At 48.5% G+C, this 20719-nt stretch overlaps 1 protein-coding gene across 3 annotated transcripts in view; it reads right to left on the bottom strand.

Annotated features, from left to right (window-relative positions):
- Positions 1–14030, bottom strand: part of SIN3A (SIN3 transcription regulator family member A) — a 74809-nt gene extending 60779 nt beyond the window's left edge. Inside the window, exon 1 of one of the 3 annotated variants that reach the window (XM_019441404.2) lies at positions 13997–14030. The gene's annotated coding sequence lies outside the window, so the exon portion shown is untranslated. Of the gene's footprint in view, positions 1–9603; positions 9826–13996 lie in introns of those variants that run through there. The other 2 variants (XM_053888829.1, XM_053888828.1) reach the window with 2 other exon arrangements.
- Between the last annotated feature and the right edge of the window lie 6689 nt (positions 14031–20719).

Genomic DNA, 20719 nt, shown 5'->3' with positions numbered 1-20719 from the left:
TGTATACCCTTTAAGCAGACTGAAATAGCTTTGATTCATGTTGAAATGCTGTGTTTCAAAGTCCTTCCTGCTGAACTACCTGGATGAGGACATCATTATTTCTTTTTCCCCCCCTCAAAAATACATTGTACACTCATAAGGTCTTCAGTCTGAGAAAATTCATCATATTGTCATCTAAAGACTACGCAGTTTGCAAACTGGCTCCCAATTTCACCATCATCATCCCAGTCTAGCCTGCTGCTGTCTGCTGGACTGTATCTATCCACTAGCTCCTCCGGTTGCTGCGTAATATCTTCCTCTGTTAGTTTTCCTCTCTTTGCCGTTACAGGGGGGGGAAAAATTCTGGACTACCAAATATATTTACCAAAAGCTTTAAAAAGTTGTAAAATAGTATAAGAAATGGTCGTATATCCTTCACTCAGATTCTCCAAATGCTAACATCTTACAGAATGTTTAAGATGGCATCTCCCAATTCTTGTAGACTTTCTTGAAAGATGCTGTAATGCTTCAGGCAGAGCAGTAAGAAAACTGAAGTGTAATAGTGATGATTTATTTTACCACTGCATTATCTTTCTAGGCAATGCTATCAGTCTTCCCTTTTCTTATCATTTTAATCTTTTTTTTTTTTTAACTTTTAAGGTTTATTTATTTTTGAGAGAGAGAGAGAGAGAACGAGAGGCAGAGAGACACAGAATCCAAAGCAGGCTCCAGGCTCTGAGCTGTTAGCACAGAGCCTGACATGGGGCTCGAACTCAGAGGTCAAGATCATGACCCGAGCTGAAGTCAGAGGCCCAACTGACTGAGCCACCCAGGCGCCCCTTAGTCTTTTTAAGCATAGTTAGGAATATCTGATGAGCAATGATGAAATACTTCCTAAGATGATGTAATACCAAAATGTTTCAAGCTATAGAAAAATGAAGATCATTAAGATCCCATAATATAGGTCAGAATTATAAATGGTAATAGCTAAAATGAGTTTATTACATTAAAAAGAAAGTAAGTAAATTCTGTTTGTTTGCTTATGTTGATGTTTATTCACTTTTGGAGAGAGAGACAGAGCATTAACAGGGAGGGGCAGAGAGAGAGGGAGACACAGAATCTGAAGCAGGTTCCAGGCTCTGAGCTGTCAGCACAAAGCTCAACACAAACCAGGAACCATGAGACCATGACCTGAGCTGAAGCTGGATGCCCAACCAACTGAGCCACCCAGGTGCCCCTCTCTTTCTTCTTTTAAAGACCTATATAATAAAGAATAAAAGTCATGAAATATAAATCTTTACAAACAGTTAGCACTGCTCAAAAAGAAACTCAAAGGGGCACCTGGGTAGCTACGTTGGTTAAGCATCTGACTTCGGCTCAGGTCATTATCTCATGGTTTGTGAATTCAAGCCCCATGTTGGGCTCTGTGCTGACAGCCCAGAGCCTGGAGCCTGTTTCGGATTCTGTGTCTCCCTCTCTCTCTGCCCCCCCCCCCCCCACCACTTGCACTCTGTCTCTCTCCCAAATATAAATACATATTTTTAATGTTTTTTTAATGTTTCTTTTATTTTTGAGAGAGAGAGAGAGAGACAGACAGATTCTGTAGGCAAAAAATGACCAGGAAACTTTAGTTCAACTCAAAATGTATTAAAAACTGCATCAATGTTAACTTTTTGATCTAGCTCACCGTATTAGTTTTGTAAGATGCATTAGGGAGATCTGGATGAACCCTACATAACAACTTTTTTTTTTTTTAAGTGCTTATTTATTTTTGAGAGAGAGAGAGAATGAGAATGAGCAGGGGAAGGGCAGAGAGAGATGGAGACAGAATCTGAAGCAGAGTCCAGGAGCTGAGCTGTCAGCACAGAGCCCAACGTGGGGCTCAAACTCCAAAGCTGTGACATCATGACCTGAACCAAAGTTGGATACTTAATGGGCTGAGCCACCAAGGCACCCCTATACGACAATTCTTTGTATTACTTTTGCAACTTCTTTTGAAGTCTAAAATTATTTCAAAATAAAAAGTTTAAAAAAATTTAAGCATTAACAGTAGTAGAATATGAAAGAAGGAAATCATCCTGTGTCTCTGTTCTAAAGGACACATTTAGTTTATGTGACAAGTTTTGTATAAATTACCTGAGAATGGTATAAAACAACAGACTGAGTTTAACAGAAGGTAACTAGCTAAAGAAAGCATTGCAGGGGCACCTGGGTGGCTCAACTGGTTAAGTGTCCAACTGTGGCTCAGATCATATTCTCATGGTTCATGGGTTCGGGCCCCACGTCGGGCTCTGTGCTAATAACAGCTTAGAGCCTGTTTCAGATTCTGTGCCTCCCTCTCTCTCTGCCCCTTGTGCTCTCTCTCCTTCTCAAAAACAAATAAACATTAAAAAAAAAAAAAAGGAAGCAATGTAAAGCATAGGACTGGAGACAGTTAAAGGGATAAGTAGGGATAGGTAGATGTGTCACTTACCTCATCCTTCCTTTATCCTATTAGCTATAGGTGTGCCCCCACAAAAGCACGGGCACATATACACCTTTAACCAGCTTTGTATCCTCCACTGTGCGTAGCATACGGTCTTGTCTATGGCGGAAATCAAATCATTCACTCATTCATTCATGCATGCACCCTCTAATACTGGAGTACATACTATGTGTCAGGTGTTGCTCTAGAGGCTGGGGATATAGCAGTAAACCAAACAAAAATCTCCTCCCTCACAAAATTTATATTTTAGTGGCAGAAAAGACAATATACCAAGTGCTCAGAACACTAGACAGTGGCAAGCACTAAGAAGAAAAAGAAGAGAAGGGTTTTTGAAATTTTACATACAAATGACCAAAGAATACCTCACTGATAAGGTAACTTTTGAGTAAAGGAAGTGAAGACCTAGCCATGTAGAAATCAGCGAGGAAGCATTGTATGTGGAAGGAACAGGAAATGCAAAGACCCTGATGCATACATGTGCTTGATAGTTTCCAAGAACAGCAAAAAGGCTGTGTAACTGGAGCAGAATGGAGGAAAGATAGACTGGTAGCAAATGAATCAGAGAGGTAATGGGCAGTGGGGAGGACAGTAGGTAGGGAGCATATGTATTTGTTCTCAGAGGTCATAAGGACTCGAGCTTAATAATCAGACTGAACTGGGAAGCCATTGGTGGCTTTGAAGCAGAAAAATGACATGGTCTGAGTTAAAAGAAGTTTTAAAGACTCACTTGGGGAGCACCTGTGTGGCTCAGTTGGTTAAGTGTCCAACTCTTCCACTCAGGTCATGATCTCACGGTTCATTATTTCGAGCCCCCAGTCCGACTCTGAGCTGACAGTACGGAGCCTCCTTGGGATATTCTCTCTCTCTCCCCCTCTCCCCCCCCCCCCCCCCCCGCTGCTTACATTCTCTCTCAAAAATAAATAAATAAATAAATAAACTTTAAAAAGTAAATAAATAAAAGACTCACTTGGATTGCTGTGCTAAGACCAGACTGAAGAGAGGCAATAACTAAGCAAGAGAGAACAATTAAGGTAACTGAAATAATTCAAGCTAGAGATGTAGTTGCATTCACTGCCATAGTTGGGAGTAGGGTGGTAGTGGTGGTGGCGTTACATGATCAATACAGAGCAAATAGGGGGATTTGTTGAAGACCAGATATGAAAAAGACAGAGAAAGAGAAGTCGCGATGCCTATTAAATATCCAAGAGGAAATATGAAGTGGGCCGCTGGTTATGGTTATCTATAGTACAGGGGAGAGGTCCCCAGTTAAAGAAATTTGGGAGGTACCAGCATGGTTTGGATTTTAGGAAGGTAATTCTCCTTAATTAAGTGCATTCAGATTTCTGCACCAAGTACGACACCCTAAAACCAGGTTGTGGCCCTTAATTAGTTGTGGAACCAAGTTTATTTAGTTGTGGAACCAAATGTATCAAAAACCAAAACAAAAATTCTTGCATTTCAGAGCTGCAGATTAGGGATTATGGGCCTGTATATCCTTCAATAGCCCACAAGTCAGCAAGCCTCGCCCTGGAGGACGGAAGAAGTGCCCTCAGCCATGATGCTCTAAGCACAAATAACATGCAGACACACAAGACAGAAAGGCGTGGGTAACAGGAAAGCAAAAGAAGGGAGGGGCAAAAAAGAGAGGTTTGCCTTAGAAACTGCTACTAATAAATGCCTAACTTTGAAGCCAATTGCAACTAAACAGAAGTAGCCTCTAGTTAACAAACTTTAAAATGCAATTAGAGTTCAGTTTGTATACTTTTTATCACCAACTGTGTGCCAATCTTATCCTAGGCACTGAGGCCACCACAAAAAGTTAAGTTCCAGTCTAGATGGACTGTTATTGGCGCAGCTCTCGCTGAGGAAAGCCAGTTGCCCACAAATGTTTAAGAACAAAAACCTCTATGCACTTGGTTATGAATGCCGATGAATCTCACTAGGTACGTCTTTTGGAGAAAAAGGACCAAAAAGAAAATTACAAAATTAAAGGAAGCCAAGGTTTTTTGGTATTTTTAATGTCTTGTTAAAAGACAAGACAGGTACCTGTTGGGGCACCTGGGTGGCGCAGTCGGTTAAATGCCAACTCTTGATCTTAGCTCAGGTCATGATCTCACAGTTCATGAGTTTGAGCCCCACATTGGGCTCTGTGGTGACAGCACAGCACCTGCTTGGGATTCTGTCCCCGTCTCTCTGCGCCCCTCCTCCGCCTCTCAAAAATAAATAAACATTTAAAAAGAAAAAAAAGACAGGTTAATTTTCTAAAGATAATTAGAATTCATATTTAAAAAGAGGGCCAACTGGGTGGCTCAGTCATTTGAGCATCGATCGGACTCTTGGACCCTTGATTTCGGCTGGGATCATGGTCCCAGGGTCGTGGAACTGAGCTGTGTGCACTGGGCTCCGTGCTGAGTATGGAGCCTGCTTGGGATTCTCTCTCCTTCCCTCTCTCTCTGCCCCTCTCCTCCACTTATGCACACACACTCTCTCTTAAGAAAGAAAGAAAGAAAGAAAGAAAGAAAGAAAGAAAGAAAGAAAGAAAGAAAGAAAGAAAGAAAGAAAGAAAGAAAGAAAGAAAAAGGAAGGAAGGAAGGAAGGAAGGAAGGAAGGAAGGAAGGAAGGAAGGAAGGAAGGGAGGGAAAAAATATGGCATGAAAACAAAATTCCTTGAAATACTAGAAAAGAATAGACATAATAAATGACAGAATGACAGACTACCCAAGTATGCTGTTGGCTAATCTTATCCTCAACAAAAGACAAACATCCAGAATTATTTACTAAATCTGTAACAAGATAAAAATCCTTAAGACATTACTTCTACTACTCACTTATTGAAGTAGAAACAAGAAGACATGTGAAGGAAAAGTATTAGGAAACAACAGTTGACCATATTAATATATCTTGAGCTTGACAGGGTAGCAGTAACATATGTGCCAAGTCCATAATTTCTTCACTATCATTCTTAAATACCTTCCAAAGCAGCAGAAGCAATCAGGTCTGCAAACCGAAGAGAACAGGATTCACAAACTCTGGAAGAGACTACAATTCATGTGCTGATTTCAACATAATGCCACCCCTTCTAACACCCCCAAAGCACTTTCTGGGAGTACTTTGAGATGTCTAAGGCCATTCATTCAACAACCACTTCAACTGGATCTATGATTTCAGACTTCACCCTCCTGTTGCTCATTCAGTGTCCTCTCTTCCTCCACCCCTAAGGCAGGCTCTCCCTCCTCTGAATTCCTTTCAGCTCTTTGTACTTGACTCTTATGGCACTCAACCTAAACTAATATGTAGTAAAATTTACCATGTGTATATTTGCCTTTCCTTCTAAGAACATAAACTTTTCCGGGACAAACTCTTCCTGTGTCAGCCCAGAGCTGTTTAAGAAGGTGGTCAATAAACGGGTGTTGACTCTATTTCCCTTTAGAATCTGAGTCCCAATTTTTTCCCTGTTGAGGGAAAAAGCACACTGCTCATTTCTCAAAAAATTAAACACAGAATTACCATATGATCTAGTAATTCCATTTCTGGGTATATATCCAAAAGAATTCAAAGCAGGTACTTGGAGAGATATTTATACTCCCATGTTCATCGCAGCATTATTCACAATAGCCAGTAGGTGGAAACAACCCAAATGTCCACGGACACATGAATAAAACAAAAGATACATACATGTAATGGAACATTACACACCATTAAAAAGGAAAGTAAGTCTGACACATGCTGCAACATGAATGAACCCTGAAGACATCATTCTAAGTTAAATAAGCCAGACACAAAAGGACAAATATGGCATGATTCCACTTACATAAGATACCGAGAGAAGTCAAACACACAGGTTGTTGCTAGGGGCTGGGTAGAGATTTAAAGGGCCTGTTGTTTAATGGGTAGAGTTTCAGTTTGGAAAGATGAAAAAGTTCTGGAGACAGATGGTGGCAATGGCTGCACAACAAAGCGAGTGTACTGAATGCCACTGAATTGTACACTTAAAAATAGTTAAAATGGGGGCACCTGGGTGGCTCAGTTGTTCGAGCGTCTGACTTCGGCTCAGGTCATGTTCTCACAGGTCATCAGTTCGAGCTCCACACAGGGCTCACTGCTGTCAGTGCAGAGCCCACTTCAGATCTTTATCCCTCCCCGCTTCTGCCCCTCTCCCAATTGTGCTCTCTCAAAAATAAATATTTAAAAAAAGTAAAATAAATAAATAATAATGGTTAAAATGGTAAGTTTTGTTATATATATTTTACCACAATTGTTTTTAAAAGCACACTGCTCCTTCTGTTTACTATCCTTAGATGAGACACAGAGTTAAGAACATGGACTCTGGAACCAGAACACCAGGATTCACACCCTAGTGTAGCTACTTACTCTCTGTGTCACTGTTTCTGGATCTTTAAAACATGGATTTCATAGTACCCACTAGACAGGGTTATGAAGAGTAAGTGGATTAATAAATGAACAGTACCCAACTCCGCACCTGGGACATAATAAGGGCTCAATAAATGAAAGTTATAACTCAAGGAGACAGAAGATATAGTTTTAAAAAGCATGTTAACTTTCATTTTTAGAAGAATCGACAGAAAGTAAAGCTTAACAAACTCTTAATAATGGCATTATTCAGAAGAGTGAGAAAGCCTTTTAAAGCACTTCACTAGATTACTGAACGCCATGGACATAATCTTTTAATTCCGACTAAAATTCACAGCCATTAACATCTGCTTTGCAAAGATCTCCAGTTATCGTTTGCGCTGAAGATGTCAACAGGACTATGTTTTGCCAGGAATCTCATCAAATTACGACATACCTCTTTCCTTAAAAAAAAAGAAAAAAAAAATCTTACTCTTTAGGTGAAATCTTCTTAATTACAAAATGCCAACAATCTATCTGGGGTCTTTAACTCTGGCAAACCTATAGGGTGTGGAGATTATACACACACACACACACACACACACACACATATATATCTCAGATATTTGAAGAGATAAGAAGCATTTACGAAAACTTTCCTAACATACATAGTATATCCAGGTTCTTACTTGAATCCTTACAGTCATCGTGGGACTTCTGATCCTGGTGCACCAACAGACAACATATTCTTTAAAGGCATGAATTAGGTCTCCCATGTTTCCCAACAGACAACATCACAAATGGTGGAAACAACTATGTTGACCAAACCTTCCTCCATGGTAAATTCTCCACTGCCTTCCATATCTTTGTCAGTTTATGCACCAGAAAAAAACACCCAGGTTTTTTTGTCTCCACAGCAATTCTAATACAGTCACCATTACTCAAATGGAAAAGCTACCTTTGCCATTGCTACTGCCTTAACAGATATTGAGACTCTCTTCACATGCGTATAGCACAGGGCCAAGCTCTCAGCCCCAAATGAGCAAAGCACAAATCCAGAGTTTAACTTCAATTCAGATTATCAGCCAGAGGGCTTGCTCAGATATTAGTCCATAAATACATATTCCTTCCATTTTTATTTTCTCATGAAAAATATAAAAAATACGTAAGTAATTTCTCTTAAGAAAAGAGAATGTACCAAGTCAGAGCAAAAACTTAATGTAAAATTAAAATAGTTCATTAAAAATGAAATGCCCTAGGGCAACTCCCCAATACAGGTCGGAGAGCACTGCTACCAAAGTCACATACACAAAGCTACACTAGTCCTCGACTACACCCTCTCTGTAATAAAACAGGGCAAGAGCACTGTATTTTATAGAATATAAACAGAAAGTGATCTAGATGTTCTAACAGAATTGCATTAAAACCAGAAGAGATTTTTTAAGAACACCTATAGTTACCTAAATTGCAACTTATTTCTTTGTGAAATTAAGTTTACATAGCAGAACCATCTGTACAATGAAAACATTCAAAAATGCAAGAATCGAAGAAATCAGAGTATTTTATTCAGTCTGAGGGTTTTTTAAGATTACTATCTTTTATAAATAGGTCATTTTAAATAGTAAAATGTAAACCCAACCCTCCCTTTTCTAAATTTCAGCCTTGTTAAGACTTCTGGCTAACTCGGTTTGAAGTCCTAAGGCACCTAAACAGTGGCCAAGTCTAACTACCCACCACCCTATTGGCTCCAAGGAAACCCCGCCCCGTACAGCCACAGTAACTGAACATTCAAGGGAACTCCCAAGAAAGGTTGTCCCCGGCCACATTTCTAGTCTCTGCTAACTCTCCGCCCCTCCCCCCACCATCACCGCTGAGGAAGCATGGTCACAGCAAGAGCAGCCACTCCACCGCAGACTCCAACGAAAGGACCTTGAGCACCGCGCCCCAATAATTACAATCTGGGGGGAGTGGCGGTGACCATGCTCCCACCCTCCAAGGCTGCATGATGCCATCTATGCTGCATGGAACTAAGCAGAGACAACAGCTCTGGCACAGGCCCTTCTGCCCTAGGCAAAAGGCATGGCCGAGCCACAAGAGTAAGTCCTGACACCTCCGCAGCTCAGAGTCGGCGGGAGCCCCTCCCACCCCACGGAGACGTAGGGCGGGGCAAATCTGGGCGCCGCGACTCCCAGCCCGACCGGACAGCGGGCTTTCCCGAACCCCGCCTCATTTGCCAAGGAGGCGGAAACCGGGGGGAGGGGGAGACGGCCAGGAGGAGTGGCATCACGGCTCTGTACGGCCCCTCCGGCCAACCGGATCCCGAGAAGGCGGAGGAAAGCGGACTTCACGCCCCTCCCTGCCGCGCCCCGAAGCCACACGCGGGAGACCCCTTGCCCGTCCCCCAACCCCAGCAAGCCAGAGCGCGGCTGCCCAGCCGAGGCCCCGCCCACCTCGGGAGGACAGGCGGGGTGGTCGACCGCAAACAGCACTTAGCCAGGGCCGACCCCGCCCCTTTCTCCACAATCGCACGCGCGCGCCTGCCCCGCCCCTGAGCGGCGGCGCGAGAGCCCGCCCCCTCCGCGCGCACCGGGACTACGCTCTCCTCCCCCTCCCGCACGAAGATCTACCCCGCTCCGCCCCCCACCCCCCTCACACATCCACACACCTCCCGCCCGCCTGCTCTACGGGAAGCCGAGGAGGTCAGCCCCCCCCTAAAAATACACACCCTCGAGTCCGGTGTTACCCGCCACTAGGCTCCCCGCCCCGACCCCGGCCCGGCGTGCTCTCACCGCAAAGCTGCTTCGGCCGCTCCTCACTGCGTGTCCCTCTCGGCGTGAGCCTTGGGCTCAGCAGGGAGGCCCCGAGAACGGAGCAGGGCACAGGCCCGCCGAAGCGGACTGGCAGCCTCCTCTCCGCTAACGAAACGGTCACAGGCCCCGGTGCCCAGACTGGGAAGGAGGGAGGGAGGGAGGGAGGGAAACTCCGAGGGGGGAAGGGGAGGGGGGGAAAGATGGAGAAACCGTCTCCGCCGCCTCTACCGCCGCGGCCGCTTCTCTGTTACCCGGGAAATCCCGCCCACTCCCCCGGCCCGCCCCGCAGAGGGAAGACTCAACTTCGCTCCACCACAGGCCGCATTATCCGCCCGTCAAAGACTTAACCAATCCCAGCACCCTGCTTGCCGGCTGCCCGCCCCTTCCCCCTCTGCTGGGTGGGGGGGGGAGCCGCTCACCTTCTCCACGCCCCTATTGGCGGGGAGCTTCCCTAACTCAACCCCGCCTATTGGAGACGAATTGCTGAATCCCACCCCCAAGCCTCAACACTATTGGAGGAAGCAGGGGAGCTCTTCACGTCTCATTGGAGGACTCCACACATCCCGCCCCGTGCGGGCTCAGCCACAGGCCCAACAAGTCGGCTCCCGCCCTCGCCGGTCATCGCATTGGAAGGCTACCCCTCGCTCTCTCGCTGCCCCAGGAAGGTAAGTAACCGATGTGGGGTAAAATGTCCGTAAGTGAGACAGGCCCCGCCCCCAGCTATCCGATTGGATATCTCGGCGCCGGTAGCAGCCTCCATTGGCCAGGACGTCCGTCTAGGAAGGAGTTGACTCCGCCCCGCGCTAGGAGGCTGAACCTTAGCAGTCCTTTTGTGGAATGTTTACACTAGAGACTGAAGTGCAGAGAGTTCCAGGGCCCGAAACAGGAGGGGGCGCGGAGCTCAGCGGCCGGGATCCCATGCCCTGGGACTTGAAAGGGAGAGGCAGCAGCACTACCACCGTGGAGGACCCCCTTACCAAAAAAAAAAAAAAAAAAAAAAAAAAAAAAAAAGAGAGAGAAAGAAAGAACCTCATCGTATCGAATTCTTTCTTTACAATTTACATTTCCGCACGCTGCCTCCTTGTAAACACAAATATCCGGAGCAACCGGATCCGTACAGCTTTCAGTTAGTACAGAATTAAGCGCTGGAGACCAAAGCCAAAAAATCGCCCCAGTGGTTGCCAGCCCGCAGTTGGGGTGGCTGCACACTTCTAACACCGACAATCCCTAAACTTCAGTATGCAGTTCTAAGAGGGCGGGGATAATCAAAATGAAGGCAGGGCCCTAACAGCCACCGCCCTGGCAAGCCTCCGGAAGGCGGAGCGTGAGGTGTAAGGCATTTGCGATCTCCGGGGTAGATCTTGTAGGCACATTCGGACTCGAACTGAAGGAGACCAAACAGCCCACGACATAAATGAACCTTCACCCCACACTTCATAGAAAGAATAAAAATTCCAGAGTTAGTGACAAAAGATAAGAACGACTGTTCACCTTACTCCTTTGGCCAACGAGGATTAATGGAAGTTCCTAGGCCGTCTCTGTGTACATTATAATGCTTCAAACACAAGGTGCTTGCAACGTCTAACTTGCTTTTATTTATTTTACCAAAATCGGGCGGAGAACGGTCGCTGGACCTGCTTTGGGGGGCGCTCAAGGAGCGCCAGGAAAGGAGGGGGCGGGACTAGAGTTTTCCCGCTCTCTAGCAAAAAAGGCTACTCCCCCAAGAGAGCCGTGTCAGTCCCCAAGTGGCAGGCCCCTGGGAACCCATTCCCAGGTCCTATCTTGTCCTCCCTCCGCAACCCAGTGGAGATGGCAAAGAAACCATCGCTGGCAACAGGTGGGCCTGACTCCAAGGATGGCTTCGAATCGCAAGGACAAGGCAGTAAACTGGGAACTCCATGAGTAACTAACAGATGAGATCCAAGCCCTGTAGCAGGTCGGAGCTCTAAAAATAAGTCACACCAACTGAAGCGACCCTCGGGCCAAACCTCTAGGAGGTTAGGAAGAAGCGGCACTTTTACAGAACTTTCGAGGGTTACCTTTCACTCTACGGCCGTCCCCTGCTCCTTGGAACTGGGTGCCACACGACGCTCCCATCTGCACCTCAAGAACCACTTCGAATCTAAGGAGGATTGGGCCACCCCCGACTTCTTTGTCAACAGGAGATGAACCGCCCTGGATCTTGCCTAAAGGCATCCAGGCCAATCTTAGGTTGCTCAGAGTTTTACATAAAGCCAACTAAGGACAGGCTGCCAGTGTCCGCGGCGTTCTCAAGCTTAAGCTCAGAGCGATCTCCGGGAAATCAAGAGGCGCGGGAATAGCCAAGCCGCAGGGTCAGAACTTAGTATTTGGCCAGGAAGGCCAGATCCTACCCCTCTTTCTAGCCTCTGCTGAACCCCTGGAGCCGGGGCCCTCCAAATCCACTCATGCTGTCAAACCAACTTCATCGCAAAGCTACCAGATCTCCACCTTTAGAGAAATCATTGTGTGCCTTCTCCGCCCTCCTCACCCCCCCCCCCCCCCCCCCCCCGCCCCTTGCCAAGGACTCCAAACCCGGGACTTCCGGGCGGGAGGACAGTTCGAAGGAGCAAGGCGGGACTCACACATGTGCCGAGCGCGCACACAGGCTAGGGGAGGGGGCGGAGAACAGAGGGTGGACTTCCCCCCTCTCCTAGCTCACCCTGCCGGAGGGGGCGGGACTATCCGTCTCACCAATCAGGAGTGGGGGTGGGACCTTGCGCCTCACGTAAGCCGCAGGAATCCTCCCTCCGCCCTTCACGGAAAAAAATCCTAGCAACTTAAACTCCAGCCCGGCCTCCGATAGGCGGAGCTCAAGAGAATGTCATCCAGTCGAGAACCGAGAAGGCAAAAAGGGAGTCTCGCCCAGCCAGTGGAAGACAAGAGAAGGCGGGCCCTCTGGAGGAGCCCGAGGTGGGTGGAAGAGAGAGGGAAAGGCCCCGCCCCTCAGCTCCCCTCCAGGCGGGTTGCACAAGCGGCGGCTGGAGTAGATAGTAAACAGGCTAGGCCAAGGAGTGGAGGCAGGGGCAGCCCGGCGCTCCGTGGGCTCGGGCCCCGGCACCTCCTCTCCCGGCTACGCCCCGCCCGACCCCGGCGGTTAGCGCCGGCGCCCCGCCTTCCAGCCCGCGGCCGCCATCCCGGCTGACAGGCGCGCCCCCCGCGCCCCTCCCCGCCCGCTGATGCATTTCCTTTTCCCGATTCCGAGCGTGGAGACTGTTTTCCCAGTTTCCGACCTTCACTGCCCCTTTCAGGCCACCCCCTCGTGGGCGCGCTCACACGCCCGCGCCCCCGCCCCCGCACCATCCGCGGGCGAGCGGCACGGCCGGGGGAGGGGAAGGGAGCCGCCACCGCCTTGGGGTGGGCGGGGAAGGAGGCAGCTCCATGTTTGCAAGGGGATCAGCTGGGGCCGCGGGTCGAAGCCGCCGCCGAGTTCCTGGAGGTTTTCCACACCCCCGGGCCGAGTTCCGCGCGGGCTCGCGGCCTGGTGGGTTCCGGCGCCGAATGCTGGCTCTACTGCCACGGCCCGGGAGTTCGGAGAACACAGACCGACACGCGAGGCTAGTGCCCAGGCGCCAGGGGCTCTTTCCGGTGGCCTCCTCCCCCGGCCGCCCCTCCCGCAAGTCCGGCGTTGCCCCCGCCCCCAGAGTCCATAACAACCGCGGCCCACGGCGCCCGCGCCTTTCCGAATCGCGCCCACCGCCCCCTCCTACAAGTTTGCGGACCGAAACAAAACCCTCCCCGCGGCTGCCGCCCTCGCCCAGCATGGTTAGCGGGGAAAGCCGCGGGCTCCGGCTCGCTCGCTAACTCCAGCTCTCGACCAACTCCCGGCGCCGCGGGCTCAGTGGGCCTGGCCCGCCGGGCTCAGGCCGCCGCCCCCTGCCGAGCCCGCGCGCCGCAGCCCGGGCTCAGTTCCCATCGGTGTACGGAATATCCCCTATTTTCTTCTTTACAATATGTTTTTTTAAGGCATTCCAGGAGCGAGGTGGGGGGAAATCTCCCCCTGCCCGCCCCTTTACCCAGTCCGCCGCCGAAACCTACCGAAACCGACTGCTCGGTGAAATAAACTAGGCAGCACGGCCGGCGCACTGGCGACCCCAGGCCTGGCCGACCCCCTCCCCACGAATCCGGCCCGGCTTGGAAACACACACACTGGTGAGCGGGCGGCGCCAAGAGCTCTCCTTCCTGGCCTGCCCCGAGCCTCCCTCGGCCGCCGGACTCCGAACCTCCCCTAGCTCCGTCCCGGGGCCCGCGGCGCCCGCACCGTGGCGGACCGGCCAGAGCGACAGGCCAACGAGCTAGCCCCCCAAACGCCTGAGATTGGGGAGACCAAATTAAAAGCAGCTGTTTAACATACCTTCCGAGCCAGGCGAGGAGTCCTGAATGGGGGGGAACGCCCCCCACGGGCCATTGGCTCCCCAGCACCAGCGTCAGTCAGCCTGGGCACGCCTCCTCCCCTCGCTCCACCTCTTCCCCTTCATTGAACGCTCCCTCCCTCCAAAAACACATAAATAAATAAATTAAACTACCCGCGAGTGCGAAGCGCATCCGTGGCAGAGACCCCTATCTCTCCGGTACCGCCACTTCGAGTTTGAGACCCTAGGACTGGAAGGGGACCTGAGACTCAGAGATCCGCAGGGTGGACTAGGAGGAGGAGCTAGCGGAGCTACCCGGCCCCACTTCCTTCACACTCACACCCCATTTGGAGCTGGGTAGGGGGAGGTTGGTAGGGACACCCTAGCGACTGGCTGGAAGGTCCCCCGACTCCCCTGGCTGTGCAACCTAACCTTGTCCGGCCCATTCTGTTAGGCGGCTGCCTAAAAATGAATGGTGTAAGCAGGAAGTCCGGCGTTCAGGCAACAGGCGCTTCTCTGAGCACCTACCGTGGGCGAGGCAGACACATTCATACCGCATCTGCTTCTGAGTGCAATTACAGAGGCTGGATGAGATGCTCACTCTACACCCTTCAAGAGTAGACCTAGGCTACTAGGTTGATGCTATGGCAAGAGCTAAGTAAGGCAAGGCAAGGCAGAAATGTATGTATAAATAGACATTTATAAGAACTCAGAGCAGAGAGATTGATCCAGTTGAGGAAAACTGGGACAGTCTTCATGGAGGAGATGGCACTCACGTAGGGTCTTAGCGCTTTCATCAGGCAGAAGTGAAGGGGCAGGTAATTTTCAGCAAAGGGCAAAAAGGGCATTATTAAGGATCTTTGAGTGTGGCTGTAGTCGTGAAAATCATGGTTGGAAAGATGGAAGCAAACAGCAGAAGACTTTAATACCTGGTTAAAATTCTTAGACTTGCACAACACAATGTCCAAGCAGCACAGTCCCAGACTGTAGGCCCAGAACTATGGTTTAAGATGGTCACCATCCCAGTAGCTAGACAGGGGCTGAGAATAGTTGAGTGAGAGGTGCCTGTAGGCAGTGAAGGCAGAGCACAAAGGCTGTCATTAATACTGGGTTTGGAGACCAGAGGTACATCTTCTGGTGGGATGCATAGGTGATGGAGCCAAAGGAAAATTGCTTTTCTCTCTCCCAGCCACCCAGTGCAGAAAGCTTTGCCTACTTTCAGTAGCCCTCAAGTCAAAAGCTCTGACTCGGATCCTTCCCTGAATCATTTGCAGTGTTTGTCCTAACTTTCAACCAGAAGTTGCTCAACAGAGCTGAGCCTGGGGTCAGAGCACACAGAGTGAGCAAGAAAGACCTGTTGACTGAGGCATCAAGGAAAGGAAGTTAGTGTGGCCGATGTGGGGTGTGCAGAATGTGAAGGGGTTAGAGTCCTGTGGGCAGAGTGGGGCCTGATGCCAGTTAGGCTGCCCAATAACTCAGGTGAGCTATAACGAGGACTTGACCAGAGCAGTGGCAATAGGAAGCAAAAAGAATAAAAAAGGAGAGGTGTATTTGAGAGAGATTCAAGGGGCCTGAGTGGCTAATTCAATATGGGTGATGGTGATGGTGAGGGTGAGTTAGTGGTCTGGTGTGTGAAGAGGTGGGAGAGTTTGAGGCTAACGGTTGGGTAATCTGGGTTCTAGGCTTTGCCTGGCCAGTGACTGGTTATATATCTTTAGGCAAGTACTTCTTCCCCTTTGGGGCTGTTTCCCTCCTGTGAAATGGGGATGGAAATTGAAGTAGAAAGGCCCAAAGGACTCTTCCTCCACTCAGGGTCCATAGGGAAGGGCGTTTTCTGATGGGAGGGAAGCTTGCCACTAAGGGGAGAGGACAGATGGGAAGAAATACTGATTTGGAAAGGGCAGTGGTCATCCCAGGTGAAGTGGGGACTAGAATTTGGGAGGTAACTTGGTTGATGAGATCACTGAAGGAAAGGGCGTGGAGGCTGGAAGGCCAGGACGTGAGGACTGTGTATTCAGTGGGAGGCCTAGCACCTGGCAGGGCCATGGAGGTTGAGGTTCCTTCTCAGACTGGGGGTTCCCTAGGGTGAGAACCAAGTTTTCCTAATTCAGAACAGAGATCCCCTGATGCCTGGAGCCCCATCTCAGATTTCTATTCTATTTCCCAAGAGGTTCCACCCTAGATGAAGGCATAACAGTTACTGTGTGAATGCATCTGTAGACACAGATGAGGCAGAGTGGTAGAGCTGAAATAACATTAGTCTGGGAGTTGAGTCACGTGGTTCTCAGTCTCTTATTATCTGTGGGTTAGCCCCCTGTCCTGCACAAGAGTGTAACAGCAATCCTTGCGCGGTTATGAAGATCAAGTGTGGTGATAAAATGTGCTTTAATACACCTAGTAAAGTTTTGAGCTTCTGTGGAGGCCAAAGGCCCAAGTATTTGTCTGTAAGCTGAAACAGCAAGTGGTATTCTGTGGATGAAGCTACTTATGAACATTTGCAACCACAGTAGTTACTCCCACTCAGAGAAACAGATGTTGCTGACACTCCCTGCCCTCCTTGGTACACCAGCCGGGTGGCAGTCGCCTCCGAACAGATCTCTCTAGACAAAGCTCCATGAGGGTAGCCACTCTATCCGATTCACCTCTGAGACTCCAGTGTCCACAGCAATCAGGCATAGGAGACCCCCTTAGAAGGAGTACAGGGATTATTGTTTCTGACTCAGTACGCTGATGCCTACATAGGAGAGCCAGTCCCAGACTCTTTGGGAAAGTGAGTATTTGATTTGGTGACATTGGCCCACCAGCTAAATTAAAGGTTACATCCACCCCCACCCCACCCCCACTCTATCAGGACAAAACAGTGAATGGATACGGATGAGGGCCTTCCTTGGAGAAGTCACATTGGGAAGCCAGGTTCTGATTCCCAGGAGGCCTCTTTTGTGTGAGTTAGGGATTATTATCGTAATTATATTTGAGTAAACTGAGGCTCAGAGCAGTAGTAGAATGACTAGTCCAAGTTGAGTCTGTCTGGGCCCAAAGCCTGAGCTTTGTCCACTCCCCCATGTGCTGTCTCTATACACACTAGGGCCCATGATTCACATTGGAACCTTCTGGAGAAAAACAGCCTCCTTCTTGCTGTTCCACCCACCTTACCTCCCTAATTCCAAGAGCATTTTGTCCCCAGATAGTTCTAAATGATTTCTGGCCCTTTCCAAAAAAAAAAAAAAGTTATCCTCAGAGAAGGAAGATAGTTCTCCCAACCACATACATACGTGCGTCCTTAACTCACACCACTGCTCAAAACCGTCACACCCACTGACATCCTGTCTCACGGGCATCACGCGTGTGTGTGCGCAAGCGCGCGCACACACACGCACCCTCATTCACAAAAAGGACTCATTTAGTTCTTTAGGGTGGTAGGTGGTGATTGAGACATTTAGGGCCTGCACTTCAGTGACTCTGCCAAAAAAAATGTCAGTGCCAGTGCCCTGCTGACAAGCTCTGCTAGCTATAGAAGACCACTGCCAGTTTGGGAATATCCAGATGAGGGGCGTCTGAGACTTGCTCTCCACTCCCAACCCAAACTGCCATATAGGCTCAAGGGGAAAAAGCTCAAACTATAGGTCAGAATCTCAGTTTAGCCACTTCCTAGCTGGAAGTCTTTTACAAGTTATTTATCTTCTCAATTTCCTTATCTGCAAACTAAGAATAAGAATACCTACTTCAGTGGGCTGTGAGATTAAAAATAAAATATGCCTGGGGCACCTGGCTGAACACGGGAATCTTGATCTTGAGGTTGTGAGTTCAAGCCCTACATTGGGCAGAGAGATTACTTACTAAATAAATAAATAAATAAATAAATAAATAAATAAATATTTAGTCAAGACTGCACAGACTTTTTTCCCCCTCTGTCTCCTCACTCCTCCCTCTTCTCTTGGCCATTCATGTGCAAAGTTCCTGGTGCAGCAGTCTGAGGGAAGAGCCCAGGACTGGCCTAAAGGAGCCCACAATCCCATTGTGTGAAGAAACTATTTCCCTGGCAGTCAACTGGCTTAGGTTGAACATATTCCATATTCCTGATTTCTGGGTAGTTTGGAGGCTTGGAATTTTTTAGTGGGTTTTAAGATTGCTACTCACTGCCTTTCACTGAGCATTAATATACCTTTCTGGATCATTTCCAGCCCAAATCTAGGAAGTAAGTACAACCTGACTTTACATTTTCTCCCTCTTAACTTTATTTTTTAAGTTTATTTATTTATTTTGAGGGGGGAGGGGCAGAGAGAGGGAGAGAGAAAATCCTAAGCAGGCTCTCTGTTCTGCCAGCACAGAGCCCAACGCGGGCCCTATGCGGGCCTCGATCTCATGAACCATGAGGTTGTGGCCTGAGCTGAAACCAAGAGTCAGAAGCTTAACTGCTTGAGCCACCCAGGCCCCCTGGCTTTCCATTTTCAAAATGTTTTCTTTTGTATGTCATTTGTTTGGTGATTTTATTTTATTTTTTAAAGTAGCAGTTTCCGGGGTGCCTGGGTGTCTCAGTCGGTTGAGCGTCTGACTTTGGCTCAGGTCCTATCTCACAGTTGACGAGTTCGAGCCCTGCGTCGGGCTCTGTGCTGACAGCTCAGAGCCTGAAGCCTGCTTTTGATTCCATGTCTGCCTCTCCCCCGCTCATGCTGTCTCAAAAATAAAGATAAACATTAAAAAAAAAATTAAAGTAGCAGTTTCCTCCTTTGTTTGAATAGTCTTATTCAGAGCCCTAATATGTAAGAGACAAATGTGGTCCTTGCTTTGGTTGGAGACAGCCTGAAAACCAGTCTCTACTCTCACCTTCCATACACACCGCCTCTCCATCAGTACCTGGCCAGAGAACACCACCCGTGCACCTACATTTCTGATTCCTGTACATTCATCCTAACCACTCCCTAACTGACCAGGTTGTGAGAATACAGCCTGGCCATGTCCTCTGTTACTTCAGTCTATTAATCAGAATCTTTCACAAGCTTTTCATCCTCTCCTTAATGTTGGGGACTCCAAATATCTCTCCTCTCTTCTTGCTCGCCTCCTTCTCTGTTCTCACCCACTTCCTTGGCCTCTAACATTTTTTTTTTTTTTTTATTTGAGAGAGCATGCACGAGTAGGGGAGAGGGGGAGGGAGAGAGAGAGAGAGAGGGAGAGAGTCTCAAGCAGGCTCCATGCTCACCATGGAGCCTGACACAGGGCTCAATGCAAGGCTTGATCCCATGACTCTGAGATCATGACCTGAGCCGAAATCAAGAGTTGAATGCTCGACTGACTGAGCCACCCAGGCGCCCCAAGGCCTCTAGCTTTTATCTCGACTAAGTCCCCAATTGGCATCTCCAGCCTAACATCTCTCCTGAACGTCAGTCAGACTCCATTAGTCCATTGGCTGATGACCAAAGAATAGGTATTCATTCAAGGTCAAGGAAGCAACAGACCCCTCAGGATGAAATGGCTGACCTAGGCTCAACTGAGCACCTGGTCAGTTTTGAAGCTTTAGACAAGTACATTAGCTTAGAGAAATAGCCACGTTCTGATGTGGGGCTAGGGGTGGAAGGAAGTGAGCCTGGAGTTGGGAGAGGTACTGTGCCTTCTTTGACTACCTTCTATGTGCCTCTCACTGTCTTGCTTTCCTACTTTCATCTCCATCTTAGCCCTAACAACCATCAGGAACATATTACCCTGACCTGTTGAAAAGGGATCACCGCTCCCAATCTCCATCCAACACTCCTGGCTGGGATTCTGGTGTAGCTGGCTAGCTATGTCCACATTGGCCTTAGCCAGAAAAAACGTGGGTATTTAAGACTCCAGTATGCCAGCATAACTTAAGGAGAAGTTGAATTACTATGCTGTACACCTGACATTAATGTAACATGATGTGTCCGCTCTACTCAGATTTAAAAAAATAAAAAAATAAAAAGACTGCAGCATGCCAGATTTAGCTTAAAACATACAGATTTTCATAAGAGTGATGGTGGGGTGGAGGGAGAGTAAACACTTCAACAGATTTCTGAGTGCTATCCTTCTTTTTGTGGAGAAGACCCAGTCTTCTCTGTGGTCAGTTAAGAGCAGCGCAGTCCGCAACACTGGCTAGTCACAACTGTTGTGATGGTAACCATAGGGCAGATACTCCCCAAGAGAAAATCAGGTTCCCTCCCGGGCAGGAGCTAAAGCTCCTGCCCTTGGTAAGAGAATGGTGGTCTGTGGGGAGTGACCAAGGCCTGAGACAAATCTAAGACCACGGCTGACAACTCTGGGACCTTGGTCGGTTCATTCCTCGACTCTGACTCACCCTGTCAGCTCCACATGGAGCAGCACAGAAGCCTTTAAGGCCTAGGGCTTGGCCTGGGAATTACAGGGGAAACCTGACCTGCTTTCTAAGTTGGGGGCCAAGTGGGGAAGGATGTGAGAGAAAACGGGGAAGTGGCAGCAGCTTGAAAGAAGAGACTTTTGAAAAGCTAAAACTAGGGACTGCAAGTGGGAGCTGACCCAACCAGAGAAGGGCCTGATGGTTTGTCTATAGGAATTCACACTGTCCATCAAAGAATAGCCCCTTAAGAGTTGGAGGGTCTGTAGTAGTATCATCTAATGAGGCTCCTTCTTTTACAAAAGGAAGCTAGGAGCTGGTTGGGGTTGAGTGGTGAGGCCTCAAAACTACTAAAGAGCTCAGTCACTCTAGGAAGGTTTTCTTCCTGGCCCACCTCCCCCAA

The sequence above is a fragment of the Panthera pardus genome, unplaced genomic scaffold (genome assembly GCF_024362965.1).
Source record: "Panthera pardus isolate Hobbes unplaced genomic scaffold, ASM2436296v1 HiC_scaffold_24, whole genome shotgun sequence".
Classification (NCBI taxonomy): domain Eukaryota; kingdom Metazoa; phylum Chordata; class Mammalia; order Carnivora; family Felidae; genus Panthera; species Panthera pardus.
This window is presented reverse-complemented; position numbering and strand designations above follow the sequence as displayed.